Here is an 18,986-nt window from a genome sequence, read left to right as displayed (position 1 = left end):
TGCCACAGGGACATGAAAACAAGCGTCCTTTAGGTTTATTGAAAACATCCAGTCGCCTGACTGTTGTATTGTTGACAAGGTTTCCATCTTGAACCTTTCCTTTTTGATAAAATGATTCAGATGTGTAAGGTCTATGACTGGCCTCCAAGAACCGTTTTTCCTTTGGACCATAAAAAGAGGAGAATAAATTCCTCTCCCTCGTTGATCATCTGGCACGGGAACGGCAGCGCCTTGAGCCAATAAAGATTTCACGTAGGCCAACAGGATCTGCCTTTTTTCTTCTGAGGTCGGAAGGGAGGTGGGAACATACTTTAGTCTTGGGGACCTGCTGAAGGTCCAAGAATGACCTGAAGAGACCGTTCTGACGGTTCAGAAGTCCTGGACTGAGGCTGCCCAGACATGCCGAAAAAGTAGAAGATGAGCCCCCACCTGGCCTATCTGAGCGGGCCCAATCTCAAAAAGATTTGGTTGGTTCCCTCTCTCCTGTCGCACTGCTCTTGGTGGATTTCTTGAAAGGAGGACTGCCTTGACTTCTATGACCTGGAATATTTTCGACCCGGTCTATAGCTACGGGCCTCCCTGGCCTGCTCTTGATATTGCTTTTTAGGAAAAAATCTCCTCTGGCTTTCTAAAACGTCTATCCTGAGGGAGAAACCCCGACTTCCCACCAGAGGCCCGGGTTATGGCATTATCCAACTTATTCCCAAAAAGGGAAGAACCCTCGAAAGGGATACGGCACCACACCTGTTTAGATGCTGGATCAGCCAGCCAGGGACGGAGCCCAAGAGCCCGTTTGGGGGTTACAGCTGAAAGCATAACCCGAGACACTAAGCGGATGATGTCAATCGAAGCCTCCCCCAGAAAAGCCGATACAAGCCGTAACTCCTGGATAGGAGAGTTTTTGCGACTTCATCCGAAATGTTTCTGAGGGTATCATCCACCCTGTCCGTCCAGACTTCCATGGCCTTGGACATTGCCGCTAAAGCCAATGCTGGCTTGCATGCCAAACCAGCAGTGAGGTAGACTCTCTTTAAATCGGAATCAATCCGCCTATCTAAGGCATCCTTAAATGAAACTGTATCTTCCAATGGAAGGGTTACATGTTTTACTAGTCTCATCACCGCTGCATCCACGAGAGGAGCTGAAACCAGATACTTGACCTCATCCTCCTTAAAGGGATATAACCTTAGGACTTTTGAGAGCATACTATTCTTTTCTCATCTTTAGTCCATTCATCCGTGATGACCTCACCAAGATCAGACAGGAATGGAAAGTTAAGACGCTCCCTTTTAAGTTGCTTAAAATACTTCCTTTGTTTGGAAGGATTAGCCAAGATCACAGCCTCTCTGATAGCCTTCACCAAGGGGGAGAGTAAGGCAAAGTCAAACCCCACACAGGTACTATCTTCCTCAGATTCACTGTCTGATGCAGCAGCTGAAGGGTGGCTTGTTAGAGAGGCCTCCCAGAGCTCTTGAGCATGCGACTCCCTGACTGGAGACTGAGGTGACTCTGACTGAGGCACAGGAGCCTGACTGGCACCGATCCCCTTGAGGGATTCTTCACCACATTTTCCACAAGGGACCTTAGATGCTGGTCCGTACCCCCTCTCTCACTAGAGGCTTTGGAAAAGCAGAGGTCACACAGGGATTTCCCAGTAGGAACTTGGGATCTGCATCCCCAGCAAGTGTTAATAACTGAACGGCTGGATGAGCCTTGGAGGAGCGAGATCGATCCTCGCTACGGCGCCCGGATCTTGAGGGTGAGCCGTGATGTTTAGACTTAGAATATGAATGCCGGTGGTAAGACTTAGAAGAATCGCTTCCTCTATGCGTTGAGCTGCGTTGCTGTTCTGAACTAGATGGGCTAAGACAGAGACAGAAGAGACATACAGATAAGGAAAGATAACACCCTGACTAATACCGGACCCCTCCCCCCCTTACTTCCCCCCCAGACAGTACCTATTATGAGAGGGCTGGCCAAATACAGGCGGAGGTGAGTCCATATCTCTAGGGGTTACCATAAATGCTGCAAAGACATATAAGTAAGGCTGAGAGCACCATACACACACACGCCCACCCCCCTCTTCCCAGAAGGCCACCTACCTCCACAGAAGAAATCCTGGACAAGGGGAAGTCACGTAATAGCCTACAAGCAATCCCAAAGCTTGCAGGCTATTTCCTATATTTAAATAGGGCGCCTTAGTGACGCCATCATCGTATCCTGTGCGCCGCTACTGCGCATGCGCGAATAGCGTCATTTTGCCGCTATCGCGCATGCGCGAACCAAGCCTCGTTCCTGTGCCGCACTCGCGCATGCGCAGAACGAACGTATCTAACGAAAAACCAGGAAGTGAGCGGCGGCTGGAACGCAGGCTAATCCAGCCACCATGCCAATACCCTTATACATGAAAACACAAAAAGCGAACGGAAATTAAGGAAAAGCAAGGAACAAACACAAACTGCTGCCATGAAAAAGAGGAACAATCTTACCGCTCCCACACGATCGTCTCCAGGCCGAAGGTAAGAACAAAACATACCGGACTTCTCAGGGCAAAATAGGTCACCTGCTATTTAGCTGGGCTATCCGACCAAAAGCGCAGCCTGCCTGCCAGTGGCTAGGTTCCTGGCTTCCTCCAGCGCTTATATCCAATGCCCACTCCATACCCCGCTAGTAGCTAGGGCTTAACGGAGTCATGCGACAATTCCATCCAGTCGCAATTCGGCCAAACCAACAATGGAACCGTGTGGGAGCAATCTTCAGGTAGAAAGACCATAACGTCTGGTCCTACGGAGGAGGACAAAAAAAGAACACGGCTATGGGCAGGGAGCAAAGATTTATGGGAGTGGTGTCCTATAGGGTAGTGGAGGCGGGACTTAACCCACACGTTGCTGCCATGGAGTCTGTCAGGAAAATTAAGTTCAATGCTTCCGCGCATGCGTAGAATTGTTTCCGAGCATGCTTAGGAATACTGTGCATCGGAAATTGGTACAGACGATCGGAAATTTCCGAAGGAAACTTTTTCCAACCGAAAAATAGAGAACCTGCTCTCAATCTTTTGCTGCCTGAAATTCAGCCAGCAAAAGCCCAATGGAACATACACATGGTCGCATTTTCCAACCAAAAGCTCTCATCGGACTTTTGCTGGCGGAATTTCCGTTCATGTGGCATTAGAGTTGTTACAAGAGTTTTTTTCCTTTGAAAACAGACCAGGTGTTTGAAATCCTTCATGATTTTCAATGGCACATCACCTCTTTTTGTAAAGAGCCTGATTTGTTCCTTCTAGAAATTCTCACTTCAAATGAAGCAATTAAAATCTTAAAGTATTACTAAACCCACAACAGAAAAATCTGTCTGTATATTCAGTAAAAACATGCTGGTTATACACGTTGTGGAACGACTCGTTGTGGAAGGGGTTAATCCTCCACATTGTGTAAACAGGCTGTTTGATCCTGGGTTCTCCGATCCTCCCCTTCTTCCACTGTCCCCAATCCATCTCCTGATAGCACCCAGCAGATATTCTGCACATGCTCAGTTTGGTGTGTATTGCTAGTTTTTTTTTTTTGGGAGGGTGCATGTGATCAGCACAGTCCAGACAGAGGGTCAGGGGTCATGCAGCCTCATAGGATAGTCAGAGGAGAATGAAAACTCCTCCTACAAGCTTTAACCAATGCTCAGGCAGACACTGTTAAGCCTCGTACACATGATCAGTTTTTCGGACAACCGAACGTCCAGTTTTTGTTACATGCTAGTCTCATTTTGAAAGTAAAGAGGTTACTCACCATATGAAACTTCTCGTACGACAGAATACAACTTCAGAAGTGACGTCATGTTTTGTATGTATTTTGTTTCTGAGCATGCGCAGTCTTCCGCTTACAAAAACATTATGAATTCGACGAAAATCACACATTGAGTTCATATATGACAAAAATACACATCCAGCTTTTTGTCTGACAAAAATCCGGATTTGGGTGCACCATACTAACGATCTGAAAAATCGCCAGATCCGTCATCGAACAAAATTTTTCATTCGATTTTTGTATCGTTTGTACGGGCCTTTAAAAGTCACGAGACTGCTATATACTGCTGATTAGAAAAGGTATTTAGCAGTTTATATTTACTAAAATAATTGCATTTCCATGTTCTGTGTACTGTGGGAGACCAAAATTAGTTTTGACTAAAAAATTGTCCAGCGGACAATCAGGCCGTCTGTGTTCTAGTCCGCCGGACTTTTGAAATGAATGGACTTTCCCGCACACGAAGGAAAGTCTGTTCATTTTGAACGTGGCTCCAGGTAGCCGGGACTAGCGGAGGAGGTCAATGTCGCCGCCTTCGGCGGCGAGATTGACACGTTGCTGGCCCCGTCACCTGGTATAGACTCAAAGGGGAAGCCCTACGCTGAAAAAACAGCGTGGGGGTCCCCCCCACGGTCCATATCAGACCCTTATCTGAGCACGCAGCCCGGCCGGTCAGGAAAGGGGGTGGGGACGAGCGAGCACCCCCCCTCCTGAGCCATACCAGGCCGCATGCCCTCAACATGGGGGGGTGCTTTGGGGAAGGGGACCCTGCGGCCCCCCCACCCCAAAGCACCTTGTCTCCATGTTGATGAGGACAAGGGCCACTTCCCGACAACCCTGGCCATTGATTGTCGGGGTCTGCGTGCGGAGGGCTTATCAGAATCCGGGAACCCCCTTTAATAAGGGGGCCCCCAGATACCGGCTCCCCATCCTATGTGAATAAGTATGGGGTACAATGTACCCCTACCCATTCACCTGGTGAAAAAAATGTAAAAAAAAAACAACACACAAGGGTTTAAAATAATTTATTGCACAGCCCCGGGGGTCTTCTTCCATCTTGGGGGGTCTTCTCACCGGACTTCTCCGCTATCTTCTGCTAGCTCTTTTACTAGCGGAGGAGCCCGGCTTTCTTCTTCTTCGTCGCCGCATCCTCTGGGACTGTGACATCATAATGGGCGGGGGACATCACCCGCAGGGCCCCCCATTCCCCAAAGCACCCCCCATGTTGAGGGCACAAGGCCTGGTACGGCTCAGGAGGGGGGGGGGCTCGCTCGTCCCCACCCCCTTTCCTGACCGGCCAGGCTGCGTGCTCGGATAAGGGTCAGATATGGAACTTGGGGGGGGGGGGGGCAACGGCGTTTCTTCAGCGTAGGGCTTCCCCTTTAAGTCCAGACCAGGTGACGGGGTCAGCGACATGTCAATCTCGCCGCAAAAGGAGGCGACATTGACCTCCTTCGCTAGTCCCGGCTACCCGGAGCCACGTTCAAAATGAACTGACTTTCCTCCGTGTGGGGGCAAATCTGTTCATTTTCAAAAGTACGGCGGACTCCCGCCAAAAGTCCAGCGGACCTAGTCCACTGGAAAAGTCCGGTTGTGTGTGGGTAGGTCCGCTCGTTCGGAAAGTCCGGCGGACCCCTGCTTCATCCGCCGGACAGTTTGATCGTGTATACGCGGCATAACTTTACAAGTTTGCATGCATTATTTTCTGATGTGCCATTTTGACATACACCTTTTATCACAAAAAAAGTAATTGAGCACACGTCAATTTACTATCCTTTGGCTTAGAGGAGCAGTCTGGGAGAAGGAGGTCATCAGTTGGCTTACAGGCTCCACACTCAGACCTTAATACTGTAGCAGCAAATATAAGTGGTTAATACAACTGTACCAGGAATTACATGACGTGTTAAATAGGGGACCAGTTTTAGCTCAGGAAGTAGGTGCTGACCACGAATGAAATCCAATCAAAGATTTAATCGGCCTTTTCAGGAGGAAAGTTGATCAAAGAATTAACAGAAATACTACTGTGATCTCTTTGACAATGTTACAATTGCACAATAGTTAATAAATTTGTTTATATTAGCCACTTCAGCCTTGGAAGGTTTTAGCCCCTTCATGACCAGGCCATTTTTTGCAAAGCGGCAATGTGTCAAATTAACTGACAATTGCACGGTTGTGCGATGTTGTACCCAAACAAAATTGACGCCCTTTTTTTCCCACAAATAGAGCTTTCTTTTGGTGGTATTTGATCACCTCTGCGTTTTTATTTTTTGCGCTATACACAAAAAAAGAGTGAAATTTTGAAAAAAACGAACTATTTTTTACTTTTTGCCATAATAAATATCCCAAATTAAAAAAAAAAAAAAATTTTCATCAGTTTAGGCCAATATGTATTCTTCTACATATTTTTGGTAAAAAAAAGTCCCAATAAGCATATATTGATCGGTTTGCGCAAAAGTTATAGTGTATACAAAATAGGGGATAGATTTATGGTATTTTTATAATTTTTTTTACTAGTAATGGCGGCGATCTGTGATTTTTAGCGGGACTGAGACATTGCGGTGGACAGATTGGACACTTTTGACACATTTTTGGGACCACTGACATTTATACAGAGATCAGTGCTATAAAAATGCATTACTGATTACTGTGTAAATGTCACTGGTAAAGAAGGGGTTAGCACCAGGGGGCGATCAAGGGGTAAAATGTGTTCCCTCATGTGTGTTTCTAACTGTGGGAGATGAGACTGACTGGGGGAGTAGGCAGAACGCTGTTCCTAATTACTAGGAACAGCAGATCTGTTTATCCTCTCCTGTCAGAACAGTGTGTTTACACACCAGACATCCCAAGTCTCCTGCATTTAACTGCAGGCTTGCGGACACTCAGGAACGTGGGGCGATCTCCATGCTGAGCCTGTCACTCAGCCAGGGCGGGACTGGCCCACCACTGTCAGCTAGGAGCTTTAGAACTGCAGCTTTGCTGTGTACAAGTCTAGCAGCGGGTGGCTGGAGGAGCTAGTGGCTATCGTGCAGCAGACAGTGTAACCCTCCCCCTCTCCAGCCCACCACATTTGACTGTACACAGATGATGAATGGGGGTGCCAGGAAGGAGATACACAGTATATGGAGCCGAGTACATAGCAGAAGGTATGACCACGGCAAAACAATCCCTGTAGCTCTGGCTGAATGGAAAAAAGATTGTGGGGAGCACAGTCACACATAATGCTGGTGTCTTTCAGAAACATATGCCTTCAGGCAGTGTGCAGGTTATCGATCAGACTTCCCCTCGCTCAGTACTCTTTTATTTTTTATTTTTTTTTATAGCTGCCTAATCACACTGATAAGATCTCTGGAAAATGCTGCAGCCGGTGTCCTGACAAAATACTCAACTTGGCAGAATATCGAACCACGTCACTTCAGATTTCTTGAAAACCACAGTAATTGCAGATTTTGATAAAATTGTGTTTGGATAAAACATCGGCAACTGAATGCAGTCAGGTAAAGGAACATTTGGGTGTTTTTACAGCGCAGCAGCTAACGGGGATGAAGTTGTCACCACCTCTGAGGCGGCCATTTTGTTGGTTAGTCGTGGTTGCTGCTCGTGTCAAAACAAGTATTCCTCATCATGTGAAATTACTTCATAGAAATCTGCAATTAATCATGTTTTAAATGAACAGGAAGTGACGTAGTTCAATATTCTGCCAAGTTGCCTATTTTGTCAGAACACAGGCTATGGGCTTCTTGGCTCTCCTGATCGATGGTGAGGGTTGAGGGCGTGTGAGTGTTGTAGGAGTGCTTGGATGTGGCTGTGTATGATTTATTTATTTTTCACTGTTGGATGCTTAAAAAAAAGAGCAATATGTTGGGCTCTTTTTTGTCCAACCAAAATTTGTTTAGATTTGTTACTGTATGCCAAATTGCTCCCTATCGGGAGATTATCATTTTATGTCACAATTTTGTTAAAGTGTTACTAAACCCACAACAATAAAATCAGTCTGTATATGCAGTAAAGCATGCTTGTTATACTAACTGTGGAACATAAGGGGTTAATCCTCCGCATTGTGTTAAAAGGCTGTTTTATGCATAGATCTTCCCTCCTTGCACTGCCTATCTGGGGAAGGCCAGGTAACACACAGGCAGGGTAGCCAACCTGCACATTTGCTCAGTTTTTATACTGGAGAAAAGTTACTTGCTCCCAGAGATAGAAAGGCCACATGATATTGACATCACACACATGGGTGTTTATACAGGCTGCAGTGGAAATCTCCTCCCACCTGAATTCTCAGCAATGGAGAAACTGTGCAGTTTATCATGTAACAGTGGTATACAGATCATCCAAAAAGGTATAGAGTATCAGTATTTTAATGTAAAAGTAGGATTTTTGTACTCACCGTAAAATCCTTTTCTCTGAAGTTAACTGACTGACACAGCTCCATTAATCTTGACTGTAGGGTTATTACGCCACCTTCAGGAGAGGACAAGGTACAACACGTTATACATGTGGAAAAAAAACCCAGAACTTTACAGTTCCACCCAGGGGGCGGTCCCTCTTGTAATAACCCTTCAGCCTGCTTCCCGCAGCTCAGTACCCCAACAAGCAGTATAACGTAAACCATGAGGAGAGGGTGCTGTGTCAGTCAGTGAACTTCAGAGAAAAGGATTTTAGGGCAAGTACAAAAATCCTACTTTCTCTTTCGTTCACTAACTGACACAGCTCCATTAATCTTGACCGTAGGGACGTCCCCAAGCAGAATCATAATGAGGGGTGGGAACAGCATAAAAACTTCACCCACAACCAGAATGGCTCCCTAACAGGGGAGTCGCCACCTTATCTAGTCGCATCAGAACTTGCGGTCAACAATGCAACAGTGCATTATACTCAAAAGTAACTGTATTTTTAAAACAGAATAAAGAGTGCAGAATTGCAACATTACACGGCCGCCTGCAAAACTTTGCAGCCAAAGCAGGCATCAGACGATGCGCTTACATCCACTTTGTAGAATTTGGTAATGGTGTGAACGGACGACCAAGTCGCCGCCTTACACACTTGAACGACTGACGCTTGATGTCGGAAAGCCCAAGAGGTTCCAATTGCCCTGGTAGAATGGGCTGTGACAGGAAAGGGGGGCACCTGCCCCTTCAAGGCATAGGCCTGTACCACAATCTGTCTGATCCACCTAGAAATGGTGGCCGACAAGACTGCCATACCTTTTTTATACCTTTTGGACCAGCTACAAAACGAACAGAGAGTCTGACTTCCGAGAGAGAGACATGGCAGACAAATACACCCTTAGAGCCCGGACCATGTCCAGGAAATGAAGGGCCACCTCCTTAGGATGTGTTGGTTTAGGACACAGAGATGGTAACACAATGTCTTCATTGATGTGAAATGCCAAAACCACCTTCGGCAGAAAAGAAAGTTGTGGACGCAACACCACCTTATCCTTATGTATAACCAGATAGGGCGACTTGCAAGACATTGCCGCCAGTTCCGAAACCCTCCTGGCCGATGTAATGGCCACTAGGAAGACCACTTTCTGAGAAGGAGTCAACAATGGAATTTCCCGGATGTTCGTAAATGGCGGTTTCTGAAGCGCCGATAGCACCAGGTTCAGATCCCACTGGGGTAAAGGTGGACGCACCGGAGGAACTACATGCCGGACCCCTTGAATAAAAGTGCTCACTAGAGAATGAGACGCCAGGGGTTGTTGAAAAAAAAACAGCCAAGGCTGATATTTGTCCCTTAATGGTGCTTAAAGCCAATTTCTGGTATACTCCTCGCAGTAGAAACAGGAGGATCCTGGAAACGGAATAGGTGGGCGGACGCCACCCTTTCTCCTCACTAGGGATGAGCCAAACACCCCCCGGTTGGGTTCGCACCAGAACCTGCGAACGGACCGAAAATTCCTACGAACTTTAGAACCCCATTAAAGTCTATGGGACTTGAACGTTCGAAATCAAAAGTGCTCATTTTAAAGGCTAATCTGAAAGTTATTGTCCTAAAAATGGTTTGGGGACCTGGCTCCTGCCCCAGGGGACATGTATAAATGCAAGAAAAATGTTTAAAAACGTCAATTTTTTCGTGGAGCACTGATTTTAATGATGCTTTAAGTGAAAAAAAAAAGTGAAATATTCCTTTAAATATCGTGTCTGGGGGGTGTCTATAGTATGCCTGTGAAGTGGCACATGTTTCCCGTGTTTAGAACAGTCCCTGCACAAAATTACATTTCTAACGGAAAAAAAGTCAAACTGCTTGCGGTTTTAATGTAATGTCTGGTTCCGGCAATACGGATGAAAATCATTGAGAAAAATGACATGGGTAGCCCCCCTGCCCATTACCCGTCCCTTTGGGTCTTGAACGGATATCAAGGGGAACCCCGTACCCACATTAAAAAAAGGAAAGGCGTGGGGCCCCCAGGCCCTATATACTCAGAACAGCAGTATACAGGCGGTGCAAATAAGACAGGGACTGTGTAGGTTTGTTGTGTTTAGTAGAATCTGTTTGTAATTTTAAACTGGTACATTTTTCAAGTGTAGCTCAAGTCCAAAAATCTATTTTTAAGATTTTTGGCAAACATAGGGAAGGGTTATCACCCCTGTATAATTTTTTTGGTCATTTTTTATCTCACTTCCTATTGTCTCCTTCCGTTTGCAAGTAGGAGACGTTTGTAAGTTGGATGTTTGAAGGTAGGGAGCCTGCCCTATATGCTCTGCAGAAATTTGGGTCTAAGGTGTTGGTGTTGCCACAACACTGTGAGCCCTAACAGTTACTCTTGGTGGGCGCTGGAACGCCCTGCTGTGAATTATTATATCAAGAATTGTAATTACATGCCATTGTTGAACAGTGGTAGAAAAATTGGGCCTTTGGTGGTGGTGCTGGTGCCACAACACTGTAAGTCCTCACAGTTACTCTCGGTGGGCACTGTAACAAGCCCTGCTGTGAAATATTATATCAAGAATTGTAATTACATGCACCTGTTAAACAGCGGCTGAATAATTGGGCCTTAGGCACTGTTGCTGGTGCCACAACACTGCAACCACTCACAAATATTGTAGTTGGAGTGCAGGAATGAGCCCTGCTGCAAAGTATTGCATCAAAAATTTTAATTTCATGCCCGTTAAATAGGGGCTGAAAAATTGGGCCTTAGGCGCTGGTGCCACGACACTGCAACCCCTCACAGATACTCTAGTTGGAGTGCAGGAATGAGCCCTGCTGCAAAGTATTGCATCAAAAATTGTAATTACATGCCCCTGTTAGACAGGGGCTAAAAAATTGGGCCTTAGTCACTGGTGGCGGTGCCCAGAACCAAAAATGTTCTTCCAAGCTATCATCAGGATCATGGATCATTGAGGAGGAAGAGGATAGTCAGTCAATATAACAGGATAGTCACTCAGCATCAGCATAGGCAGTCTTGAAGGGCTGTGACATTTCAAAAAAAATTATTCGATTACATCAGCTTCAGGTGCTTGGTAGCTGGTGGTGATCCAAGACTGATTCAACTTCATGAAGGTCAGTCGATCAACCGAGTCGGTGGACAGCCGCACCCTATGATCAGTTACAAAGCCTCCAGCAGCACTGAATGTGCATTCCGAAAAAAAGCTGGATGCAGTACAGGCCAGTAGCTCAATTGCATACTGTGCAAGCTCTGGCCAGTGATCCATCCTCAAGACCCAGTAACCCAGAGGATTTTCGGTGGGAAAGATGTACAAGTCTGACCTTGCCCCTAGGTATTCCTGCACCATGTAAATCAGACGCTAGCGATGGTTGCTGGAACCGATCATACCTTGGGGCTGCGGACTAAAAAATTGTCTGAACGCATCGATCAGACAGCCACTTTCTCCACCGCTCCTTCTGTGACTGATCGAAGCCTCAGCATCACATTGTCCAGGACCAGGAATTTGTAACCTCCCATTCTCTGGGAACGCATTACAGACCTTTCTGCAAGGCCTCCCAGAGATTTCTCATCCTTTTCTCCCTCTGCGATGACAAGGTAAGGTCCGCAACCTTACCCTTGTACCGTGGATCAAGCAGCGTTGCCAGCCAGTAATGATCCCTCTCCTTGATCCGAAGAATACGAGGATTCTTCCGCAGGCTTTGCAGGATCAGGGAGGCCATGCAGTGTAGGTTAGCTGAGGCATTCGGTCCGGAGTCCTCTGGGTCACTTAGGACGACATGATCCGCAGCCACCTCCTCCCAGCCACGTACAAGTCCACCGGTTTCTTGGGACTGTAAATCATCCCTAAAAGACTGCTGCTGATGCCGAGGTCCCCACCTCGGTGCCGAGGCTCCACCTCGATGCTGACACAATCCTCCTCCTCTTCCTGTGTGATTGGAGGGACAGCAGGAGCACTGTCTGGATAAAGGGGGCCTTGAGAGGCAAGGAAGTCCTCCTCTTTCTGCTTCTGTTCTGCCTGAAGTGCCCTGTCCATTATTCCACACAGCGTGTGCTCCAACAGGTGGACAAGAGGTACAGTGTCACTGATGCATGCACTGCTCACCATCCTTGTGGCCTCCTCAAACGTTGACAGGATAGTGCATGCATCCCTGATCATGGATGGCGTCAACCACCTCCCAGCCTGCCCCTGCAGAGCTGACAGAATATCTGCCCCAGCCTGGCTCCTGTCCCCCAAGCACACCAGAGCAAGCATGGCATGGCATCTTTTTACCTGCGTACTTGCGTAGCCACTTGAACGCCTACAGAGCACTGCTAGTTCCGAGGACGAAGCACAGGAAGAGGCCATGGAGGAAGAAGAGGAGGGGGTGGAGGAGAGAGGTGTGTCAGAACCAGTAGTAGCATTTTGGAGGCGTGGTGGCATCAGTGGTAATGTGCACCTTATCGCTGACCGCCCTGTCCAGCGATGCATGGACATTGCCTTCCACATTCCGGTAGAGAGCCGAAATCACCTTCCGTGAGAAAAAGCAGCATTTTGGAACCTGCCACTGAGGAACCGTACATTGCACAAACTCGCGGAAGAGGGCAGAGTCTAACAACTGAAAAGGCAGCAGTTGAAGTGCTAGCAATTTAGCCAAGCTAGCATTCAACCGCTGGGCATGTGGATGGCTGGGAGTGAACTTCTTTTGATGGTCCAGCAGCTGGGGCAGGGAAATTTGCCTGGTGCAATCGGACATCGGTGTACTGCTAGCAGAGTGCCCGCAAGTACTTGGCTGTGACACACCTAATTCTACACCTTCATTCCTCTCAGTGCAGGTTTCAGAGAGGACTGAAGGTATAGTGGGGTTGGAGATCCCAGCTGATGAGGAGCAAGGAGAGGTCCACTTTGTTCTTTGGTGTGGGTCCTTAAGGTACGCTTGCCAACGAACTGCATGGCAGGTCAACATATGTCTGGTCAAGCATGTGGTGCCCAAGCGGCTGATGTTTTGGCCACGCGAAATACACTTGAGACATATGTTGCAAATAGCAGCAGTGCGATCTGATGCACTCGTCTCAAAAAAGGCCCACACCAAACAACTTTTGGAATAACACGCAGAGGCAGCGCCCCAAACAGGCGGAGCTCTGCGGTGGGGGTCAGCCGTTGTGCTGCCCTTAAGCTGGCCCCTGGAGGGTATCCTGCCTCGTTGGAGATGTGCCTCCTCCCCCTCCTATCAGGCACCCACGTGGAGTCAGTGACCTCATCATCCCCTCCCTCCTTCTCACTGGAGCAAACCTGGCAGTATGCTGCAGCTTGTGGAACATGACTGCCAGATTGCTGTCCTTCTTGGGCATCCACTCTCTCTGGGGTCACGCTGCCTTCCTCTAGCCGGGTACCATCATCAGAACCTTCAAAACGCTGGGCATCCTCCTGGAGCATGTACCCAACACTGTGCTCAAACAGTTCGGGGGACTCCTCAGGAGGACATGGTGGGTCTAGGGAAGGAGTGACTGATGCCATTGAGGCGAGGGAAGAGGCCACTTGGCAGCTGCTTTGCCAGTACCCTGAGCCTGGGTGAGAGAGGATAAGGAGGGCTTGGTCATCCACTCTACCAAGTCTTCGGCATGTTGCAGCTCAACACGTTGAAATCACCGAGTCCGATATGCTCCTTAGCACCTGGCTCTCAACAGCCATGCCATTAAAACCAGCGATGGTAAAGCAGGATGGAGAATCGGACCTTGAGACAGAAGGTACTCTTGTAACGGTAGTCGCCAGGGAGCGTCTGCAACCAGGCGTACTAGGTCAGCATACCAGGGGTGCCGAGGCCAATCTGGGGCAATCAGTATTACTGGAATCCCCTAGGCCTCCACTCATGGTAACAGTTTTAGCGGAGGAAAGGCATAGATCAGTCGATACTGACCCCATGGAGCCACCAGCAGCTTTGACGTGTCTGCCTAAGGATCTCTTGCCCTGGATACGAATCTCGGGACCTTCCGATTGAGACGGGAGGCCAGGAGATTCACTTCTGGTTTGCCCCACCGCAGGCACAGTAGCCTGAACACCTCCAAATGCAATGCCCATTCTCCTGGGTCCAGCATCTGGCGACTTAGATACTCAGTCTGCCGGATTTCTACTCCCGGGATATAAATGATCGACAAGGCCGGTACATGTCGCTCTGCCCACTGAAGCATGTGAGCGACCTCCCGTGCTGCAGCCGAGCTTCTTGATCCTCCTTCATGGTTGACATATGCCACCACCATGGCGTTGTCTGACTGGATCCTGATCGGTCACCCTTGCAGTCTCATCGACCATGTGGAAAGGCATAGCCTGATCGCGCGAAGCTCGAGCACATTGATTGGCAACTTGGATTCCTCCCCCAACCAGAGGCCTTGGGTCGACTGTACTCCCGGTACTCCACTCCAGCTGGTAAGGCTGGCTTCCATTGTGATCACTGTCCAATGCAGAGGTAGGAACGACTTCCCAGACCGAAGTGTCGGGGACCTCAGCCACCAGAGCAGGCAGTCCCTGACTGACTGGCTCATCCGAATCTGCCGATACAGGGATAACCGAGATTTGTCCCATTTTGACAATATCTCCTTCTGCAAGACTCTGGTGTGAAACTGGGCGTACGGTAGCACCTCGAAGGCCTCCATGAGGCCCAGGACTCGCATGCAGAAGAGCAGGGACGACCACCTGTGGTTCATAAATAGTTTTACCTCGGCTTTGAGATGTAGTTTGTCTGAAGGGAGAAAAAACACTCACTTCCATGGAGTCCAGCAGTAAGCCTAGGTACTTCCAGCGCTGAGTCGGTAAGAGCACCGACTTTTTTAGGTTCAACAGCCACCCAAATTCCTGCAGGGTTTGCATGGTGATTGCCACATCCTCCTTTAATTCTGAGGCGGAAGATGCTCTCAGGAGGAGATCGTCTAGGTAACCTACAATCGCGATCCCGCGTTGTCGCAATAACGCCAAAATTGGAGCCAATAGCTTGGTAAAGACTCAGGATGCTGATGCCAAGCCAAAGGGGAGAGCCACAAACTGGTAGTGGGCTTCCCCAACTGCAAATTACAGAAACCTCTGATGCCTGAGGCATATGGGTATGTGCAGGTACGCATCCTGGATATCCAAAGACGTCAGGGATTCCCCTTGATGGAGTGCAGCGACTACTGAGCGAACTGATTCCGTTCTGAACCTCTGTACTTTTACAAAGCAATTGAGGGCTTTCGGGTCCAAGATTGGGCGTACCCCTTCCTTTTTGGGGACTACAAACAGATTGGAGTAGGACCCGTGGAACCTTTCTGACTCCAGAACAGGCAATATCACCCCACGGCATAGCAGGTGGAAGAATCTGTTTGGTGGCCAAGAGAGGAACTCTATCTTGTAGCCAGAGAAAATCAGTTCGTAGACCCATTGGTCGGATACCTGAGAGGCCCACCGGGCTGCAAACTCCGTGTGACGGGCGGGGGAAAACCTTTATGCGGTAGCACTTTTGCTCACAGCCTTGCGGTTCCAGGGGCGCTTTTGTCCCTCAGAGGTCGTCCTGACGGACTGGGAGCATTTAGCCGTAGTCCTGGTCGGATGAAAAAGCCTCTTTTGAGTGGAAAATAAGGGTCCTTGCCTGCGGCGTGGCTCCTTAGTCTTCCTGGCCTGTGGGAGCAAGGTACTCTTCCCAACTGTGACATTCTTAATAATGTCATCCAATGAGGATCCAAAGAGCTGTTCACCAAGGAAGGGTAGATCCATCAAGGCTTATTTAGATGCCTGGTTCACAGACCAGCATTTTAGCCAAATCAGGTGCCTCAGCACCACTGCTGACACTGAAGCCCTGGATAGCAGAGGACACGTATCCAGGGCTGTGTCACAAACGTACTTAAAGCGGTTCTTCACCCTAAAGGGGAAGTTCCGCTAATCTGATCCCTCCCCCCCTCTGGTGCCACAATCGGCACCTTTCAGAGGGGAGGGGGTGCAGTTACCTGGATAATCCAGGTATCTGCACCCACTTCCGGGCAGACCGCCGCAGACGCCCCCCCGTTGTGTTCTGGGAAACACGAAGTTCCCAGGACACAGCGGGGGATCTGAAGAGACGCGCAGAGCGACTCACGCATGCGCAGTAGGGAACCGGGCAGTGAAGCCGTCATGCTTTACTTCCCGATTCCCTGACAGAGGATAGCGGAGGTGGCAGCAGCGAGACGAGCGATCGCTCGTCATCTGCCGCCGACATCGCTGGACCCTGGGACAGGTAAGTGTGATTTTATTAAAAGTCAGCAGCGGCAATATTAGTAGCTGCTGGCTTTTAATATTTTTTTTTAGGTGCAGCTCCTCTTTAAGGCCGTGCACTAACTGGTCTGCTAGTTCCACTGCTGCTTCTCCAAGTCGCAGTGCAAAAGTTTTGCCCATTCAGTAAGTGTCTGCGACACAAGTGCTGTTGCCAGTACTGGTCGTATTGCTGACCCCACAACCATAAACAAGGAACAGGACACTGCCTCGGCCTTCCTGTCAGTAGGGTCCTTATTTGCAGGAGTCCCCTCTACCAGGATCATGGTTACTTTGTTTAACCTGGATACTGGGGGGTCACACCCGGAGGAGCCGACCATTTTTTAAGAAGGCTCTCCTCAAACAGACCGAGAAGGTCCGTTGCGGGCTTCCCCATTCCTTGTATATGAACTTATCGAAATAAGTCAGATACGGAAACACCTTAGGTATACGGGCTAGCTTATGGGACCCAAAAGGGCCCGCTACTTCAGCAGAGGAACCTGCTGTATCCTGAATTTTCAGGATATCACACACAGCTGAGATAAGTGCTCCAACTAGCGCTTTGTCTTGCGTGGACTTGGACTCATCCTCACTGTCCGATCGGTCCTGGCCAGCGTCATCTAGAGCAACAGAGCAGGGGCCGCCAGTCTCTGAGGATCTCTCCCCAGAGGACAGGGGCCTCATTTTACCACCTTTGCGCCCGTACACCGCCTCCACCCTGGCAACGAATGTTTCAAGGACTGCCGACAAAGCGTCCAAAGGCACTGCACTGTTTGCAGACGAGATGGTTGCAATTGCAGGAAGTTCTGAGGAAGAAACACCAGTTTCTGAAGCCATGCTGACCCACCCTGTCTGCCACCCTTGGGGACTTAGGACAGGTGCACAATTCCACCCTTCTAGCTGCTGCAGACTGAGGGGCCCCTACCGCAGGACTCACCACCCCGACCGAGTGCTGCGCCATTCAGATACAAGTGCCCGCGTCCAGCATCAGCTCCCAGGTGTCCTGAGTGAAAAACCGCGCTGTTCTGAGCCGCAGGGACCAGCACTGAGCATAAAAACCACGCTGGACTACAACAAAATGGCCACCCTGTATAAAGGACATAATCACAGAGAAAATGGCCCCTGACCATGCTTTCGACTGAGGTACACCAAAAATGGCAAACAACTGTACACAGTGAAAGGACAGAGAAAATGGTGGCAGAACAGCGCTATGGTGATTAGCACATACAGACCCCCATCCAAGGTGAGAGCCCCCCAGGGGACCCCTGGCTACAGGTACACACACCGCTCAGCAGCCCATCATGCAGCATCCCCCTCGGGGGGGGGGGCAAAATAGGGACAGGGAGAGAAGAGAGGGAACCCTAATCGACCTCCCAGGGAATGCCCAGCTGTACTTACCATCCGGGCGAGCTGGGGACATCCCATCACAGACCCACTCTCCGAGCAGTACGGGGTGGCTGCTGGCCACGACACACTGTGACGAGGACATTGGTAGTCCGGTCATATGTGTGCCCCAGAGTGCTGCGCTCACCGGCCGCCCCTGGAGCCTGAGGGGCATGTCATGGCCGACCCAGCGTGTAGATAGGATCTGCACACGCTCGATGGCCAGGCTGGGGAGACAACAAGGATCTAGATTATCCAGCCTGTCACCCAGCCGGATGTTGACAGCAAATCACAGGATCTTAAAATCTTGCGCAAAAGGCAAACATTCAGCAAAAAATCCCAGGACCGATGGTCCCGCAGGGATCCTAGGTCCATCGCGGGTGTCCTACGGATATTGCAGCCACGCGCACACCCGCTATAGTTTTTAAATGAGCGGATGTACAGGTACGGCGTTTCACGGGAACACGCCGACCTGCCGTCGTATAAGGACAGCGGTTGGTCTGCAAGTGGTTAAATAGTCGGCCTTTTATGACTTGTTAATATCTGTACATCTCTGTAAAAATGTGTCATGCTTTTGAAATGTGTGAAAAAATAGGTATTAACCACTTTCAGACCAGACCATTTTGCTGGCTTAAGACCAGACCACTTTTTGCGAATCGGCACAGCGTCGATTTAACTGCCAATTGTGGCTCCCAAACAAAATTGACGTCCTTTTTTTCCCACAAATAGAGGTTTCTTTTGGTGGTATTTGATCACCCCTGCGTTTTTAATTTTTTGCGTTATAAACAAAAATAGAGCGACAATTTTGAAAAAAACGCATTATTTTTTACTTTTTGCTATTATAAATATCCCCCAAAAATATATAAAAAAACATTTTTCCTCAGTTTAGGCCGATACGTATTCTTCTACATATTTTTGGTAAAAACGAAAAATCGCAATAAGCGATTATTGATTGATTTGCGCAAAATGTATAGCGTTTACAAAATAGGGGATAGTTTTATGGCATTTTTAATCATTTTTTTACTAGTAATGGCGGCGATCAGCGATTTTTATTGTGACTGTGACATTATGGCGGACAGTTTTTAATATGTTTGGGACCAAATTTATTCATTTATACTGCAATCACTGCTATACAAATGCACTGATTCCTGTGTAAATGACACTGGCAGTAAAGAAGTTAACCAGGGGG

This window comes from Lithobates pipiens, unplaced genomic scaffold, assembly GCF_037356315.1.
Source record: "Lithobates pipiens isolate NorthernLeopardFrog02 unplaced genomic scaffold, aLitPip1_a1.2 Scaffold_8, whole genome shotgun sequence".
NCBI classification, from domain to species: domain Eukaryota; kingdom Metazoa; phylum Chordata; class Amphibia; order Anura; family Ranidae; genus Lithobates; species Lithobates pipiens.
This window is presented reverse-complemented; position numbering follows the sequence as displayed.